Source organism: Papio anubis, chromosome 3 (assembly GCF_008728515.1).
Source record: "Papio anubis isolate 15944 chromosome 3, Panubis1.0, whole genome shotgun sequence".
NCBI classification, from domain to species: domain Eukaryota; kingdom Metazoa; phylum Chordata; class Mammalia; order Primates; family Cercopithecidae; genus Papio; species Papio anubis.
In genome coordinates, this window is record NC_044978.1 from 50,661,902 (window position 1) to 50,682,602 (window position 20,701).

Sequence of the window (20,701 nt, forward strand, 5' to 3'; positions counted from 1 at the left end):
AGAATTCACCACTATGAAGCTAGCACTACAAGAACTGCTAAAAGGAGCTCTAAATCTGGAAACAAATCCTCCAAATACACCAAAATAGAACCTTCTTAAGGCATAAATCTCACAGGGTCTATATAACAGTAACACAATGAAAAAAAAAAAAAAAAAACCCAAGATACTCAGACAACAAATTGCCTGATGAATAGAATAGTACCTCACACCTCAATATTAACATTGAATGTAAATGGCCTAAATGCTCCACTTAAAAGATACAGAATGGCAAAATGGATAAGAATTCACCAACCAAATTTCTGCTGTCTTCAAGAGATTCACCTAACAAATAAGGACTCACATAAACTTACAGTAAAGAGGTGGAAAAAGCTATTCCATGCAAATGGACACCAAAAGCAAGCAGGAGTAGCTTGTGGAAATGACCATACTGCCTAAAGCAATCTACAAATTCAATGCAATTCCCATCAAAATACCACTCTCATTCTTCATAGAACTAGAAAAAAAAAATCCTAAAATTCATATGGAGCCAAAAAAGAGCTTGCATAGCCAAAGCAAGACTTAGCAAAAAGAACCAATCTGGGGGCATCACACTACCTGAGTTCAAACTATACTATAAGGCCATAGTCACCAAAACAGCATGGTACTAGCAGGAAAATAGGCACATGGACCAATGGAACAGAATAGAGAATCCAGAAATAAAGCCAAGTATATATAGCCAACTGATCTTCAACAAAGCAAACATAAAGCAAGGAAAGGACACCCATCCTATTCAACAAATGGTGCTGGAATAGTTGGCAAGCCACATGTGGAAGAATGAAACTGGATGCTCATCTCTCACCTTATACAAAAATCAACTCAAGATGGATCAGGGGCTTAAATCTAAGACCTGAAACCATAAAGATTCTAGAAGATAACATCGGAAAAACCCTTCTAGACACTGGCTTAGGCAAAGACTTCATGGCCAAGAAGACAAAAGCAAATGCAACAGAAACAAAGATAAAAAGATGGGACTTAATTAAACAAAAAAGCTTCTGCACAACAAAAGAAAACAATCAGTAGAATTAACAGACAAGACACAGAGTGGGAGAAAATGTCCACAATCTATACATCTTACAAAAGACTAATAAATCAGCAAGTAAAAAACAAACAATCTCATCAAAAAGAGGGCAGAAGACATGAATAGACAATTCTCAAAAGAAAATATACAAATGGCCAACAAACATATGAGAAAATGCTCAACATCACTAATTATCAGGGAAATGCAAATCAAAACTACAATGTGATACCACCTCACTCCTGCAAGAATAGTCATAATAAAAATTAATAGATGTTGATGAGGATGCAGTGAAAAGGAAACAATATTACAATGTTGGTGGGAATGTAAACTAATACAACCACTATGATAAACAGTGTGGCAGTTCCTAAAGAACTAAAAGTAGACCTACTGTTTGATCTAGCGAATCCCACTGCTAGGTATCTACCCAAAGGAAAAGAAGTCATTATAGATAAAAGATACTTGCACACGCATGTTTATAGCAGCACAATTTGCAATTGCAGAAATACGGAACAAGCCCAAATGCCCATCAATCAATGAGTGGATAAAGAAAATGTGATACATAATACCACGGAATACTACTCAGACATAAAGTGGAATGAAACAATGGTATTCACAACAACCTGGAGGGAATTGGAGACTATTATTCTAAATGAAATAACTTAGGAAGGAAAAATAAGACATTGCATGTTCTCACTCCTATGTGGGAGCTAAGCTATTGGGACTCAAAGGCATAAGAATGATACATCGGACTTTGGGGACTTGGGGGAATGGGTAGGGGGTAGCGAGGGATAAAAGACTACACATTGGGTACAGTGTACACTCCTGGGGTGATGGATGCACCAAAATCTTGGAAGTCTCCACTAAAGAACTTATTCATGTAACTAAACACCACTTGTTCCCCCAAAAACCTATTAAAAATGTATCTATGGCTAGATAATGCGAAGAGGCTCTAATAACAAACCAATGAAATATATTAAGGATTCAAGAGAATTTATGGTATTACTTCTCCCATGGATATATTAATAGGAATAGGGTGTCTAATTTGGAATTTTAGGCAAAAGATGCTTTTGGACTGGGATAGTGGAAGATTCCCTATAACCCTTTTATTTCATGTAGATGGCTACCTACTCAGCCCACCAATTAGATTGTCCCTGCTTTGGATGTAATATTCTAAATCAGGCCAGGTTCTGTTTGGCTGTTCTCCTTCTAATCAAGCTCCAACTCAAATCTCTACCACTGTAGATTTGGTGCTATCATATTTGGCTTTTAAACAATTGTGTCTAATTTTTTTTACATTTTTACTTATAATCTTGATATATATCTTTGGCAAGTCAGTGAAAAATGTTTCTTTGTAAATTTTGCCAAAGACTCTGCCTCAGCTAAAGGGAATTGTTAGTTTAAAAAGACTTCTTGTTTTTTTGATGGTGATTCCTTTTGGACAGAACAGGTAACTCACCTGGAAGAATTTCAGAAAGATCAATGGAGCATATGCTAAAGGAACAAATCTATTGAAGCATAAATCTACCATTTTTTTTTTTTTTTTAGTTTTGGATTTGAAATCTCTCTTTTTCTAACTCTTTTCCCATGATCTCTGTTAAAACAGCCAGCTCTTCAAATCATTAGGAAACTTCATATTGGACTTTTATCTCAATGCTCAAGGCTAGAAGCTGCTGAAGGCTAGAAGACAGTGTGTTTTATTTTAAGTTTCTCCACATGGCCAATAGCAGGATGCTTTCTAACTGAGCTAAATCCCTTTTGTCATTTATTGTTATGGTAATAGTAAGATCTGTGAACATTATGGAGTCTTTGGGATAAAAGAAAATATCATTTTTAACTTTCACTACAGTTGCCACTTGGGACCATGTGTTGTTCATTTTCTCTTAAGAAATCACCCACATAGATTAACTGCTCCATATGGCTTTGGAGAAATGGAAAATACTGATGGAAAAGGTGCTGGGGACCACAACAATACACTTGCAATTGCCATTTAGATTATCCCTTTGTAATCCTCTGTTCCACCTCACTGAGGCTGGTAATGTGGAAACCAAACCAAGCGCCCCCAGCGCGCAGCAGACGGATTGCTGAACTCCTTTCACCAATCCCATTGCCTCACTCAATCCTTCTCATGTTGATGTGATCTTTTTATGGGCACAGAGTGCCACAGGGGGGCTCCTCATCCCTTCTTTATTTTCTGAGGCAGTGCAGATGTGGCATCAGCATTTGCTCTTGTCTTTCTTGTTGGAAAGAGCTCAGACATTTGCGGTTGTAGGATATTGTGCTTAGTTCCTGCTAGTAAGTGGCCTAAATACTTGCTACTCAAAGTGAGGTCTCTAGATGAGCAGAATCAGTATCACCTGGAGGCTAGTCAGAAATGCAGAATACCAGACTCTATCCCAGACCCAGTGAATCAGAATCTGTATTTTAGTAAGATCCCTGGTAATTCATACTCACATTAAAGTTTAAGTTGGAGAAGCACAGCCTTATGTTGCTTCGTTTATTCGGCTTTGGTTGCCAGAGAAGACTCATAGGAAGTGCCACAGACATTACATTTCTGATTTGTTCCCTGGCCCTTGTGTCCTCAGGTAGGTAAGTGTGGTGGTCTATGTTCTGTCCCAGTTTGACAAGGTAAACCTTTTGATTTTGTGTTTAAGTGTTCTTTCATGCTTAATAGTTGATCTTTGGGAAATGAAATCAGTATTTGCCCACAAGTCATTCATCTTTGGGCCTGTTTCAAAAGAAGAAAAGGGTTGATGAATATTCTTAGCATCTGCCACAGCTTTTATAAAACTGCAATCTTTTAGGTCAACAGAGACTCTGTGATGACTACTAAAGTGTACAAATACGGTTTGAAAAGGCACTACAAAAAATTTTTACCTAAGGCATGCTGCTTTATTCCTTCAGTGAAGCAGCCAACACAAAGACCACTGGGGCAAGTCTTCAAAAGGGGAGCGTCTCTGCAGAAAGTGGCTCAGTGGGATTTACAACAAAGGACTTCTCAAGATCAACAGCACTTTGCTGACATTGGAGAGGGTTGGAGGATTGAAAATATGATTAAAACAAAATTAAGACACAATAGCAATAGTGGAGAGATCCCGTGGGGCCTATAATGGGGTCCTGTGGAAGGAGGAATAATCGAGCAGTTTTCCTGAGATTGGAATAGGAAGCTGTTGAAGTTGATGAACTGAAGTAGTGTTTCTTTCTTGCATGTTTGAAAATAATTATGATTTCCCCCCATAGATACCAGTACATATAATGTCTGTAATGTGACATATTTCCAAGAAGTTTTAAAATACTTGAATTGATTAGCTGTTATTGTATGCTTGAGTAAATATAGTTCCTTAAATTCAACTGTTTTTGCAGCTCCCCAGTTCAGTTAATATAATTTACATATGTAAACCCAGACACTGACTCTTTAAGCAAATGAAATGACAACCTGAGATGTGCTCATTTAAGACTGGTTTTTATAATGCTTATCATATCAGTATGACAACATTCTCTACTTCCAATTTGGAGAATAACTTAAGGTATTAAAATTTTGAAGCTATTTGGGAAACAAAAATCAAAATAAGACTGCATATTAAGACACAGCATCAGAATAGAAATACAAGTGATGGCAGATTTCCCATAAAAACATTAGAGCCTCAGCATATGGTCACACACATTGTGCATTGCACAACTTCAGGGGGTGACATTTACGTGGTCTCCATGGATGCCATTCCAGAGTTATAAATGTGGCATCTGTGAATATTGTCATGATCCCAGTATGCTCTTCATAAATTTTCAGTCTTACTCATTTTTAGTAAAATTTTAAGTTCTCTAATTAGTTTAGAGTCATGTAAAGTTTATAAAATAGCTCCAAAACACTCTTTACATATTTTTCCCTTTAATGTATGAAATCTGATGAAGTGAAAAACCAGTGTTTTTTTTTCAAAAATGGAGGAATGTGCTGGAATGTTGTTTTGGAACCTCTTTCTCAGGACTACAATTGTTCACTGGCATTTATATAAATACACAAGCTCAAATGGCATTATATAATAAAATATTTTATCAGTGCTACTCACTGTTGTGTGTTGATTGAGAGTATGGGGTGTGGAGTCCATGCCTGAAATGGAATCTACCCTCTTTCACTAATGAGTTCTGTGTTCTTCTTGACCTTCTTTACTTGGAACATGAGGATGGTGATAGTATCTACCTACTTCATATAAGTTGCTATGAAGATTATATGTGATGATCCACATAAGCTACTATGAATAGCATCTGGGATAGACGGTAAATAAACATTAGGAACTATCCATTTTAATCTAATAGCCTTAAGTTTGTATTACCCTATTCCTAATTTTGCTGGGAAGGTCTGAATCCAGCCAAGTTCACATTTAGCTTTATCATGGAAACAAAAGAGGACGAAAAGATGATTTAAACCCTGCATTTATAGGTAGAATGTACTATGAGGGAAATGGTAACTTTTACTCCATTCATCCTCTTCTTCCTGGTACGCATTATACAAAAATAGGATGAATGTCATCGAAAAGAGTTTGGGTATTTTCTGGGCCAATTTTTAAAACTTCTGCTTTCTTACTTCTTTCCTTTATCACAAGGTGAGTGGGAGCTGCCACCAAATATATCTGGTTATCCCCAGTTCACGGAGGAATTGTACTTCCCTGCCCACATGAACTTGGGTGATGTCATGTGGCTTGCTTTGGCCAATGAAGTGTGAGAACAAGTGATGTTTATGACTTTTAGGAATAATTTTACTGCTTGATTAATTAAACTTTCTCTCTACTTCTTCAGTGATTGTTTAAACACAAGCAAGTTGGATCCCTGAGAGGCTGTGAGGAGCAGAGGTCTATGATGGACACATAGCATGAGGCAGATATAAAACTCTGTGGTTTCAAACTGCTGAGATTTCGAGGGTTGCTTCTTATTGCAGCATAACTTGCCCAATGTGACTCCTTAGGGAAACTTGTGAGGGCATTACACAGTGTTGGTTCTGAGAGATGCTGTGAATGAAAGTGGCAGATATGTTCTGGAGATGGTCAGTGTGTGGCATTTCTTGTATATATTAATCTTCTGAGTTTTTTAACATTAGAAAATTTAGGTATTATGTTAATAAATTAATTTATATAGTAAGCCTTTAGTAATTAATATTACATATTAAAACATAATTCCATGTCTTAAAATTAAACATGGGGCCTCTAGTAAATTAATCTTGCCTAGTTAAGTCTAGCTTCTTTTTTCTTGACTTAAGAACAGAATAGTCTAACAGACTCTAGTTAGGTTGAATATTGAATACATTTTAAAATGTTTGAGGTTGAATATGTTTCTGTATATGACCCTCAATCTCTTTCATTTCTGAAGAACTCCAAGTAAAACTGAGAATAAAAAACTGCAAAAGCGACTAATTTTCTCAAGAGAAAATAGAATAATATTAGAATACACACAAAGGAATTTTTTTTTATAACGTGACATTGAGCCAGCAATCAGATATAAATCATGATTGATTCTTATACATTATGTATGGTGTTATGAGAAGGTGATGTACATGCAATGCAGCAATGATTGCTATATTCCGAACTGTTTTAAACCCACTCTAAAGAAAATAGAAAAATGTCTCACAAAAAATCCTTTGGAAACTAGGGAATTGAAAACATTACTAAAAGCCTAACAGGATTAGAAAAATATTAAAGAGTTTAGAAAACAATTAAAGTATTGTGCATTTATTTCTAGGATAGAAAATTTGTATTTTATACACTTAAAATGTTATTCTAGAGCTGATTGAAAGACATAAATAGACAAAACCATGGATTCATAAGCAGTAATTTCTCTCATTAACAAATTTCATTACAAAAATTGACATAAATAATATGAAAAACTGAGGTTTTCAAAAGCGTAACTAAAAATACGAAAAGGAAGACAGGCAATTGATTTATCAGCAATTAAATTCTGTATTTCATAGGACATTTTAAAGTTCTGTATTCACCGATCATATCCAGTTTGCTGTATTTTAAATACAATTGTCTTAAGTTCCAATGTTGGTTTAAAAATTATTCTTAGCTGGGCATGGTGACTCATGCCAGTCATCCCAGCACTTTGGGAGGCTGAGGTGGGTGAATCACTTGAGGTCAGGAGTTTAAGACCAGTTTGGCCACTGTCTCTTCTGGAAAAACAAAAACAAAAACAAAAACAAACCTACAAAAATTAACCAGGAGCAGTGGAAGGTGCCTGTAATCCCAGCTACTCAGGAGGCTGAGGCAGGAGAATTGCTAGAACCCAGGCGGCACAGGTTGTAGTGAGCTGAGATCGTGCCACTACACTCCAGCCTGGGTGACAGAGTGAGACTCTGTCTCAAGAAAAATAATAATAAAATAAAAATAAATAAAAATTATTCTTGATTATTCTATTATTTTAGCAATAGGTGATAGATGTATCTAGGGTTAGATAAATTTTTACTCTCACCAGTATATGTAGCTTTAGTTACCTATTAAGAATGATACTAGCTTGTTTATTCAGTAACTCACATTGAGGATTTTCTGCGTCCCTGCTTAATAGTATGTTATTTATTTATTTTTGAGACAGAGTCTCAATCTGTCACCCAGGCTAGAGTGTAGTGGTATAATCTCGGCTCACTGTAACCTCCGCCTCCAGGGTTCAAGTGATTCTCCTGCCTCAGCCTCCTGAGTAGCTGGGATTACAGGTATGCACCAGCACGCCTAGCTAATTTTTGTATTTTGAGTAGAGATGGGGTTTTACCATGTTAGTCAGTCTGGTCTCGAACTCCTGACCTCAGGTGATCTGCCTGCCGTGGCCTCCCAAAGTGCTGAGATTCCAGGCGTGAGCCACTGCACCCGGCCAATAGTATGTTACTTTTACAAAGGTTATTTCATGTAATTATCCTTCCTCATTATATAGGTCAGAAAACTGAATCTCAGAGAGAGTAAAGGAGGCATTGAAGGGCATTGGTACAGAAAAGCTTCTGTGGGCCATCTTCAAAAATGTGCAGCCTATTTCAGATCTGACTAGCCCACATATGTGATTTCACTGGATTAAGTGTGGATATATAAAAAAAAAGAGAGACAGAGAGAGAAATGGCACCCATTACCTGATTCCCTGTTCTCCTATCCTTTGACTCTGAGTAGAAGATTAATGTGTCTGGTCTTCCATACTCTTTGGGTGGAACTGTATTATGGCAGACATTATGTTAATGACTTCTTTGGACCTCAGTCAGGGCTCAGACCCCTGTCTTTTCCACCCCAGAGAGACAAGAGTTGGAATACTGGGTCCCAGGATAGCCTTCCAATAGAAGGCTCCAATGTCAATTATGGCAGTCCAGCACCTGTGCCTCACTTGGTATAGAGACTTTTAAAAATTCAATTTCCATACATTCCACCTTTTTATTAGGTTATACTCTCACCCTTCTTAATTGCCTTTCATCATTAAATTTGGACTCTCTTATGTCAGCTGACAAAAATTCAAGCTGTTGCATAGTGGAACTGTGGGCTAGGTAACAATTCATTTTTAGCAGTATTGCCTTTTGTATGGTTGTTTGTCCAATGATTTGAATATTTGATTGCATTTTGTTTCATTATTATAAAAAAAGGAAAATGTAAGCCTGAAAGTGTTTAGCACAATTATAATGAAACAGATAGAAATTCTTTTATCTGCTGAAAGTGGAAATGTTAAATACTTATTGGCACTAAGATGATTTCTGTGTAACAACCCATATATTTGAAAAAATTAAAAAATGTACACTTCAGGCGGGCGCGGTGGCTCAAGCCTGTAATCCCAGCACTTTGGGAGGCCGAGATGGGCGGATCACGAGGTCAGGAGATCGAGACCATCCTGGCTAACATGGTGAAACCCCGTCTCTACTAAAAATTACGAAAAACTAGCCGGGCAAGGTGGCGGGTGCCTGTAGTCCCAGCTACTCGGGAGGCTGAGACAGGAGAATGGCGTGAACCCGGGAGGCGGAGCTTGCAGTGAGCTGAGATCCGGCCACTGCACTCCAGCCTGGGTGACAGAGCAAGACTCCGTCTCAAAAAAAAAAAAAAAAAAAAAAAATGTACACTTCGTAAATATAATCATACTCCACTTAAAGAAGCCATGATTTTTAAGTGTGTGAAAAGGTGCCATGACCCAGATAGATTTCTACCTCTCTTCCTCATGATAGCTGGTATGAATATAGAGTAAATTCCAGTGGAATTGTCTATACAAAATAAATTTGAAGAAATATTAAGCAAAGTGGCTGATCTTGATCATTTACAATTACTGAATATAGCTTCATAAATATATTTATTTTGCATTTCTTCCTAATGAGAAAATAAATTCTGTAGGAGTAGAGCTGTTGTGTTGTTCGTAGTTATAACCACAGCACATAGAACAGATACTAGCCCAGAGCAGGTACTCAGTAGACACTTGTGGAACTCGTGAGTGCGGAATTACTGTTTTACATAGTCATACTCATTATATGTGTCTTTGTATACACCCATACCTCCCTTACATTGTTTTATAAAAATATTACCCTCTAGCCTTAAAATAATTCTTTGCTTATTTTGCCATTTTTTTTTTTTTTACTCTGTGTTTTTAGGCACAATTATAGTGACTAGGAATTTATTGAACTTAAAAATGCACTAGATGTTTGATGGCTGTGGTATACTGCATTGCAATCTACTTTTTCCTACAGCCTTTCGTATACTTTATAAAATTCACCCTGACGTGTGTGATAGGTTTTTTTTTTTTTTTTTTTTTAAAAAAACAATTCCCTAGGTTTTGCTTTTGAATCTTTTTCTGAGTATTGTTATATCTGATGAGTCTGACTAAGCATTTCCTGGGTGAGTTCAGCGAGCATCCTGTCAGTTGGCTTTTGATTTTCAATAAAATTCAAGTTCTCACAGTTAGTTTTCTTCCTGTCCAAGGGCTTGTGGGCCAGTATAATTTCCATGGCCATTAACTGCTGTGCGGCTTCAGCAGCGCAATGTCATTGAGCGACAGTGCAAAAATGAGGTTTTATCACCTGTTCTAAGTTCTTTACCGCTCTAGTTTCTCAGGAGCATTCCATTTCATGGACAAGCAGCAAATTAAAAAAGCACACCAAAATAGGCCTCTCTGTATCTGTGCAGATGGGGAAAGGTTATACATATCACATAAAAAAGAACAATACAGCCCACACATAGAAATCTCATTGGCTTTCTATTAATTTGCCATGGAACTGTGGAGCAGATAAAGAAAAATATGAAAATAATGTTCTCAAATTTGAACCAGGTAGTTTAGATGCTCCAAAGTTGCTTTTTTGGTCCCATGAATCATTTTCAAAATTATATAGCATTGAATTGGCTACCTGAAATTGTTGGAATTAGATGAGGAAATATTATAGGTCAGGATATCATGGATTCTGAAGTTCAGCCTGACTTTTTCTTATTTCTCTCATTTGAATTCCTTTTATGAAACAGTTTTTTTTTTTTTTTCATGTAGAACTACAAAAATCTTAACTGTACCCTCCCTGGACAATCTGTCTGCCTCTTTTCTCTGTGTCTCATTTTATCTTTGTTTCTCCTTTTTTCTTCCCTTTTCCATTCAAGGCAGCCCATGTATGGCTGCTATTTTGCTGGGAAGATCATTGCATTGTCTATTTTCTTTTAACATTCAAATGCTCAACTTGAATTCCTGTCTGTTTAGACATCATGAAAGAATGGTACTCATTGGAATTTCAAGACATGATTTCTTTTCTCTTTTCTCCATTCCTTTTCTCCGGCAGCCCTGCAAAATAGCTCATTGCTTTGCATTTCTAAGCATTCAAGTGTTTATAGACTCTAACGACCCTGATCTCTGACTTCCTTCTTATAAGCAGAAAATGATAGCTGAGCATGGCACAGTTCCCAGTGAACCTGCTTGGAAAGCAGCGGACAAGCAATGCCAGGGTGTGGAAAATAGCTGTAGGTATGCGCTTTGAAAGGAGCTGTCCAGTCAACTCAATTGCCACGTTTAATGGTATGAGGACTGTTCAACTTTATTTTCAAGGAGAAAAGAAATTTGAAAGATATATTTGAAAATTTTCCTGGTCAGTCTCTTTTTGAAATTCAGCCTAACAGCTCATAGAGAGAGAGAAAAAAAAAAAAAGTAATACCTAATGAATTAAACAGCTGGGACCAAAGGGGAAGGGAGGATTACTGTAGTAGGATGATTGTTCATAGAGAAACAGAGCTAAATATCCATAGTAATTAGTATCTCATTTTTCTGTACACATTAACCCACAGGAACAGGCTCTTAAGAAGTACTGCTGTGGTAAGAGGAATGGATTAAAATCTACAAGATACCAATTAGCATTAGACTTGTATTTCATTAGGGTTCAGGCTCACATTAGCTATATCATCCCCGGGATTCCTAGATGGGAAAATGTCAATGACTATGGTTATATTTGAAAAGGGTCCGAACTTGGAATCACTGTGGTGCAGTGGCTAGACAGACACATGGATTAGATTCAGAATTGAAGATTGTGAAATCCAAATAAACACAGGAAGTGTGGAATTTGGGTCACTGTTGGGAGAGGAAAATCAGGCATAGATATTGACAAAAGTATACATAATCAGGACAGTATTTACATGCCAGGCTGGATTTTAAGCACTAGGCATGAGTTGCCTCAATCCTCACAACTTTTAGATGTGACGATTATCCCCAGTTTACAGGTGAAGGAACATGCTTGGAGAGTTTAGATAACTTGCCAAGATCACACAGAAAATAAGTGGCAGGGGCAGGGTTTGAGCCTATCCTCTTAACTCCTACAGTGTCCTTTAAGTAGGTAAATACTTTGGCAGTCCTTGTCTAGAGTTTAGAGAGTGACTGCCTCAGAGATTCATAGTGGAGGTGTATGAGTGAGGTCAGTTAGGAAACATTTGGAGGCCAGTAATAGCTTACAATTTAAACTTGTTTACTGCTTCGGTAACTGCAAGTTCAGTGCTATTGTGGGCATCATGGCTGAGTCCATGATGGCTACAGGTTCAATTCCCTGTGATCCTTTTGGCTCTGCCCTTCTCTGAATGATGGCTTGTGGGAATGTGCTGCAGCAGTTCTGGATCTTATATCAGCAAAGAAGACTGGCCAGATGAAAAGTAAGGGTTGTTCCCTGGTGCTGTTCCAGAGGAGCAAGGCAGAACTTTTTTTATGCTTAGAGCACACCTCTACCACAATTCAGGACTCTGAATCCAATCATATTGCTAATGGCAAATAGCAATTAGTCCCATTGCTAATCCAGTTACTGACAAAGGGCATGGGATTATACGTGGACTCTGAGGGGCTGGAGTGGGGCTAATCTTACCTGAGCCATATGAAGTTGGGAAAGTGGGCAGAAAACTTAGATAAATTTGCAGATCCCTAAGGGAGAGGAAGGAGGAATAGGAGTTGGGTGGCCACTCAGTGGCTACTCTAGAGAGGCCAGATGCGGAACTATTGAGTATCACACAAACCCAGGGGCCCAGTTCTTACAACTGGTCGATCTGGGTAGAGCTTGATTGAAAGTTCAGGTACTTGATTTGATACATAGCTCTAGAATGGAATAGAGTTTCTTCTCTCTCTTCTGCCTGGGGAAAACTGGTTTGAGGTAGTGCCTTCCTATGACTACTAGAGCCAAGTTGATTATTACAAAAAGAGGCTGAATATTTAGCATGTCAAGTTGGCAGGACTGGTATACTTTGGATACCACATATAAATCTCTCTTTTATTTACCATATTTCTCAAAATTTATTTTTAACGTTGGCTTCTTAGGCTTTATATAGGGAGTGAAATTTTATCGATCAACTGATTTTTAGGGTTGTTCCTAAACTTAACTGTGAAGTTGGGAAAATGTTCCTTTGGTCTCCTATGTTGTGTTGTAGCACAATAATGACAAATACAGTGTCCTGTATGGCCACTGCTGCCTTTTACTTCTGTGGCAGATGTCAATCATTTATCATGGTCCTGTTTCCTGCTAAGCATGGTTGTAGCTAGAAATTATTCTCCATTCAGTGATCAAGGGAGGCACTGCAGGGCTGGGACGAGAAGTGAAAACTATTTTCCATAATTGTTTGAGGATCTCTGTCTCTGGGAGGCGGCATAGGAGAGTAAGAAGAACATGATATTTGGCATCAAACAGCTTTGGTTTGAATCCAGGGTTTGCCACTAACTAAGTTGGCAAATTAACTTACTTTTCTAAGCCTGTTTCCTTCTTTGTAAAGTGAGATTAATAACACCAATTTTGTAGGCTATTTGTGATATTAAATGAGATGGAATATGTGCTATTCTTAACAGATTTCATGGATCTTAAATGTTAGTTCATGTTGCCTTTCTACTAAAACTTAGACCAGGGAGAAATTATGATGAACGTATTCTCAGCACCATGCACAATATTAGTGTTTAAAGGAGCATCCCTTTAATGAAAGGAATAAGCTGTCATAGTGTTTTATATATTACATTTAGAGGTTGAATATTTTGAGCAGGGGCTTCAGTCACTGAAACCACTCAGACTACCACTGGTTCTGCCTAAGGACATGGCTTGATTTCAGTTTTCAAAATGCCAAACTTGGCAGAGACTCATGTTTTAGGGAATTACAGAGGGAAGAGAATCCATAATCTTTACCCTTGAGGAAGTCAAAACCGAGGTACACAATGACAAATAAACATACTGTAGAATGCAAATAACTGAAGCCTGGAAATAGACCCACAGAGGCTAAATTATAGCTACATAAATGCATTCATTTCTAAAATATCTGCATAGGCAGGCAGATCAATGGAACAGAATAGAATCTTAAGTAGGTCCAAACACTTCAGGGAATCCAGTATACGATAAAGGTGGCATTTTAAATCAGTGAAGAAAGATGGATTATTTAATAGATGGCATTGAGACGTTTTCAGCCATTTAGAAAAAAAATAGTTCTGTGTCTCCCTCCTTGCATTAGAGTACATTCTAGATTTGCTATTTTGATTTTCTACCAAAGCTTTAAAGATAAAATGCAAAACTAAAAAATTTTATAAGGCATCATGAAAAAAATTTAAAGTAATCTTGGAGTGGGTAATATTTTCCTAAGTAAGAAAAAAAATCTAAGCAGATCTTAGCAATAGAGGTAGAGGAATACATTTTACTATAAAATATTAAATTTCTTTCATGGAAAACTACAGTAATTAAAGGCAAAAGGCAAAATTAAAAAAAAAAACCTGGGCCGGATGCAGCGGCTCATGCCTGTAATCCTAGCACTTTGGGAGGCTGAGGCAGGTGGATCATGAGGTCAGGAGTTCAAGACCAGCCTGGCCAACATGGTGAAACCCCGTCTCTACCAAAAATACAAAAAATTAGCCGGTGTGGTGGCGTGCACCTGTATTCGCAGCTACTTGGGAGGCTGAGGCAGGAGAATCCCTTGAACCCGGGATGCAGAGGTTGCAGTGAGCCAAGATCATACCATTACATTCTAGCCTGGGTGACAGGGCGAGACTCGGTCTCAAAAAACAAAACAAAACCAAAAAACCCTGTACTTTGTACACATGCATCTTCAACTCCAACTGCATTCCAGAGAGGTTGTATGAATTTTTACCACATCTGCACTCTATATGTACTATGTCCTCTCTAGATATGTATAAAACATTAGTATAGGCCAACAAGAAAAATATAAATGGCCTCACAAAATAGGCAAAGGATATGTATGAAAGAGGAGTTCAGAAAGAAAAATATATTTTTATGCATATTAAAAAATCTCAATCTCATTCATAATGAAGAAATACAAATTCAGCCCATGAAACAATGTTTTGCCTATCATAGTGGCAATAGTTATAAAACATGGAAATTCATAGTGGCTAAGGATGTAAGGATACAGGTACATATGCAATGTAGGTGCTGTAAAAATTAGTACACCCTCTTTGAAATGCAATTGGACAATATTATTAAAATTTAAAACATGCCAATCTTGCAAGGCCTGCTAGCAAATGTAGCAATTTGTCCTCTGATTTTATTTTCACCTCTACACAGAGAGATCTGAAAAACAAAAACCAGGAAACAGCCATCTGTCCATCAACAGGAGACTGACTAAACAAATTTTGATGTGGTCATATAATAAATTGTTATATCATCATTAGAAATAATTTAGTGTATCTACATGTGCTGATATGGACAGATCTTCAAGATATATGATTAAGTTAAAAGGAAGGTATTAATAATGTCTATAGACATATATTTACATGGAACATTTCTGGAAGAGTGTGTAAGAAATGGTCGATGGTGTTTATCTACAGGGAGTGGGACTCAGGAACTGGGCTGAGAAGAAGACTTACTTTACTGTGGATACCTTTTGGTGCTATTTTGAATTTCCAACCGAAATTCAAATTATGTGTTATTTTCATGAAAAGTCGATGAACTGATAGAGACAGAGTGATGAGCAAATCAATTGCTTGGGAATCTTTCTAAGCTAATTTCTTTTGTTCATGTTGCAATTAGTGTCTCCTTCATATCATCAAATCAAAAACAAGAATGAATTATTATCACAGGATGGGAAATACTGAAGCATTTCTGAAAAATGGGAAAGAGAGAGATTCAAAGTGATACACCATGAGGGAAAGGTCTCCTGGGCAAGCTGAGCTATCTGCCAGTCCTCTCTCTCACAGTTAACAGAGAGCAGGAGGGAAGCAGCCTTGGGGCAATCACCAGGTACTATCTACTAGGTGGCACAGCTGGGGTGCTTGCCTCTTTCTGGACCCTTGCTTTTTCTGAGAATGGGTCAATAACGATATGTGCCCACATTATGAGGTCACTGTGCGCACTGGACGTACAAATAAAGTCACTGTGTGTCCTGGCTATGCAACGGTAGAGCGGTGTCCTTGGTAGTTACCAAGATCAGGAGAATGAGGAATTCACCTTCACAGAAGAGACTCTACCAATACATCTCACTAGGTACCCTGTCTCACCATTCTTCCACAATAACCTTGGGCAGGATAGAGTAGCAAAGCCATAGAACTGGCATTCTCAAAAACAAAGGTGCTTGACTGGGCACAGTAGCTCACGCCTATAATCGCAGCACTTTGGGAGGCCGAGGCAGGCAGATCATTTGAAGTCAGGAGTTTGAAACCAGCCTGGCCAACACGGAGAAACCCCGTCTATACTAAAAATACAAAAATTAGTGGAGCATGGTGGCACACGCCTGTAATCCCTGCTACTCGGGAGGCAGAGGCAGGAGAATCAACTGGCCCTGGGAGATGGAGGCTTCAGTGAGCCGAGATCGCGCCACTGCACTCTAGCTTATATGATAGAGTGAGACTCTGTATCAAAAAAAAAAAAAAAAAAAAAAAAAATTGGCGCTCAAACAGCAGTGACTCATTGAACACGTGAAAACAAGCATCTCCTTTCCCCACCACCAAAGAGCGCCTTGCTCTTTAGCTCCCTGAGTTAGTCTGGTTGTTTGCGATCCCCGAGGCTGTGACTGTGAACCGAGGGGCTTGCGCCGTCTGGGTTTCTACCTTATCTGTAGGTGTGGCCCTGATGGTGCAGCAGGCTCTGGACTCCTAAAGCTCTGGATCGAATTTAAGATTTTATTCTTGAGCGTGGCATAGAAGATGAATTCTTCCACCTTCACCATGAGTGAAAGAGTCTGATGCTTTATCGGTAGTTAACTAGTTATGGGATATAGCAGCAGACCCATTAAACAGAAGAGCCGTCGTCCAGGATCAGGGATATCTGCCTGGCCTTGTTTTATTTATGGACCACCCCAACCCTCCAGTCATCCATTCGGCTTTGCTTGCTCTTCCATACTTGGGAGAATGCTGTGCAAACAGAGAAAAGATGAAAGGAGAACTGGGTATGATGTTGAGCCTACAAAATGTCATACAGAAAACTGTAACTCTAGGAGGAACAAAACTTCTGGCCTCTGAAATCTATGACATACATCAGTCCTCCAATAAGGCAGATGGTGATAGTGTCAATGAAATGAATTCATGTCGAAGGGAAGCTCAGTTGTTTTCTGGGAACTACAAACAAATGTGCCAAAACAGTGGTTTTGCATACAGATGGCCTTGATGATACGTCTTGGAGAAATCTATGTGAAGAGGCTTTGTTAAAAATTAAAGGTGTTATTAGCTTTACTTTTCAAATGGCTGTCAAAGGTGTGGTGCGAATCCATTCAGATTTGAAAGCTGAGGCTTTAGCATTGGTGAAAGCATCAACCAAGTTTACGAAAGATCAGTAAGTTGTGAAAAGTGAAAGTGGAGAAGAGATGCTGGTCGCATTCCAAGACCTTCCTGTGGTAGAACAGAACACAGAGCTACCTGACTACCTGTCTGAAGATGAGAGTCCCACAAAGGAACAGGACAAAGTGGTGTCCTGGGTCAGCTCACACCCAGTGGGTGGAACTAGCTGGCTGAGCACAGTTGCAAACTTTTTATCAAGATCGTTTTATTGGTGACTTCAATTTGGGGCTCAAGGACTGTGTGAACCAACCAGGGGTCAGTTTTCCATTGTTGTGGTGAACTGTCAAGTGCAATTTGCAATAAGTTATCATGAAAAGCTTTTAGATTACATGATCGCATATGCTGCATTTTACATTTTATTGGACATTTTACCCCACTGAGTGGTAAAAAGAACAGAGGCTATGGAGGGAGTTGCTTTGTTTATGAAAGTATTTTCTCTTTTTTTCTTTCATTTAATTGCTTCATATTTTATAAACCATGGGTCCACCTTTAAAACCAAACATGGGAGGAGGTTCCAAGATGGCCGAATAGGAACAGCTCCAGTCTACAGCTCCCAGTGTGAGTGACGCAGAAGACGAGTGATTTCTGCATTTCCAACTGAGGTACCAGGTTCATCTCACTGGGGCTTGTCGGACAGTGGGTGCACCCCACGGAGTGTGAGCCGAAGCAGGGAGGGGCGCATCACCTCACCTGGGAAGCACAAGGGGTTGGGGAATTCCCTTTCCTAGCCAAGGGAAGCCATGACAGATGGTACCTGGAAAATCGGGACACTCCCACCCTAATACTGTGCTTTTCCAATGGTTTTAGCAAATGGCACACCAGGAGATTATATGCCTGATGAACATCGATGCAAAAATCCTCAATAAAATACTGGAAAACCGAATCCAGCAGCACATCAAAAAGCTTATCCACCAAGATCAAGTTGGCTTCATCCCTGGGATGCAAGACTGGTTCAACATATGCAAATCAATAAACGTAGTCCATCATGTAAACAAAACCAAAGACAAAAACCACATGATTATCTCAATAGATGCAGAAAAGGCCTTCGACAAAGTTCAACAGCCCTTCATGCTAAAAACTCTCAGTAAACTAGGTATTGATGGGACATACCTCAAAATAATAAGAGTTATTTATGACAGACCCACAGCCAATATCACACTGAATGGGCAAAAATTGGAAGCATTCCCTTTGAAAACTGGCACAAGACAGGGAGGCTCTCTCTCACCACTCCTATTCAACATAGTGTTGGAAGTTCTGGCCAGGGCAATCAGGCAGGAGAAAGAAATAAAGGGTATTCAATTAGGAAAAGAGGAAGTCAAATTGTCCCTGTTTGCAGATGACATGACTGTATATTTAGAAAACCCCATCGTCTCAGCCCAAAATCTCCTTAGGCTGATAAGCAACTTCAGCAAAGTCTCAGGACACAAAATCAGTATGCAAAAATCATAAGCATTCCTATACACCAATAACAGACAAACAGAGAACCAAATCATGAGTGAACTCCCACTCACAATTGCTTCAAAGAGAATAAAATACCTAGGAATCCAACTTACAAGGGATGTGAAGGACCTCTTCAAGGAGAACTACAAACCACTGCTCAACAAAGTAAAAGAGGACACAAACAAATGGAAGAACGTTCCATGCTCATGGATAGGAAGAATTAATGTCGTGAAAATGGCCATACTGGCCAAAGTAATCTATAAAGAACTTAAACAAATTTACAAGAAAAAAATCAAACAACCCCATCAAAAAGTGGGCAAAGGATATGAACAGACACTTCTCAAAGGAAGACATTTCTGCAGCCAACAGACACATGAAAAAATGCTCATCATCATTGGCCATCAGAGAAATGCAAATCAAAACTACAGTGAGATACCATCTCACACCAGTTAGAATGGCAATCATTAAAAAGTCAGGAAACAACAGGTGCTGGAGAGGATGTGGAGAAATAGGAACACTTTTACACTGTTGGTGGGACTGTAAACTAGTTCAACCATTGTGGAAGACAGTGTGGCCATTCCTCAAGGATCTAGAACTAGAAATGCCATTTGACCCAGTCATCCCATTACTGGGTATATACCCAAAGGATTATAAATCATGCTGCTACAAAGACATATGCACACGTAAGTTTACTGTGGCACTATTCACAATAGCAAAGACTTGGAATCAACTCAAATGTCTACCAATGATAGACTGGATTAAGAAAATGTGGCACATATACACCATGGAGTACTATGCAGCCATAAAATAGGATGAATTCATGTCCTTTGTAGGTACATGGATGAAGCTAGAAACCATCATTCTGAGCAAACTATTGCAAGGACAGAAAACCAAACACCGCATGTTCTCACTCATAGGTGGGAACTGAACAATGAGAACACTTGGACACAGGGTGGGGAACATCACACACTGGGGCCTGTCATGGGGTGGGAGGAGGGGAGAGGGGGGAGGGATAGCATTAGGAGATACACCTAATGTAAATGACGAGTTAATGGGTGCAGCACACCAACATGGCACATGTATACGTATGTAACAAACCTGCACGTTGTGCATATGTGCCCTAGAACTTGAAGTATAATAATAATTTAAAAAAATGTATGTACAGCTTTACATTTTATTTTACATGAAGCCTGTCATTAGGAACACTCATTTTCTCCTCAAGCCTCAGGACCTACCTGAAGAGAAGTTTCCTTGTAGCTCAAGTTGTGCATGAATTACCAAATATTTTACTCTATGAAATATACATACTTTACTATGAAAGATACATGCTTTGGTATTCTTCACTGAAAGCTGAAAACATTTCTTGTTACCCTTTTTTGTGCCTTCTTATTTTGCCAACCATGTTTATAGAAAGGACATTACTAATGACATTTTGCAAATTAAAAACATTCACTTGAACATAGTAGTCCCCTAGAAAAACAACTCCACAAAAATTTTGCAGCCTTATTCATTATAATTTTAATAAAATTAACAAAATCAGTCAAGAAGAAGGAAACATGTATGTTAGCAAAGTGTTTTTGGAGACTATTTGAATGTGACGACATAAATGTGGTTCTAGTTGACTTCTTTTCACTTTGGTTTATATCAGCTCTTGAGAGTTAAGTCTGACCATGATATTGCAAACAACTGTAAATGGTCTCTAGGCCTTACATTGTGATTATACGTTATCTCCTGCTAGAAAAAAATAATGGTAGTAAAGAACTGACAAACTGAAAAAACAAAGATCAAATGCCTATAATACCATAACGCCATTTTGGTGTAGAGCCTAACTTTAAACCATGAATTGCTTGACAGAAGCCTATTCAGTAGATGTTTCTTTGTGTTGCCTTTTGTGAATTTATTATGAAAATGCTGCAGTTGTATTGAATGAAAAAGACCCAAATTATTGCTTTTGAGGAAATAAAGCCAGCATTGATCACTTAATCCGGTTTTTCATGTCTAGCCAGAAAAAAAGAA

At 38.4% G+C, this 20,701-nt stretch overlaps 1 long non-coding RNA gene and 1 pseudogene across 1 annotated transcript in view; both read left to right on the top strand.

Moving 5' to 3' along the window:
- The window catches only part of LOC110743335, a 140,885-nt gene that overhangs the window by 102,131 nt on the left and 18,053 nt on the right, over window positions 1–20,701 (top strand). The window lies entirely within an intron of this gene.
- On the top strand, window positions 16,350–17,816 carry LOC101026546 (annotated as a pseudogene).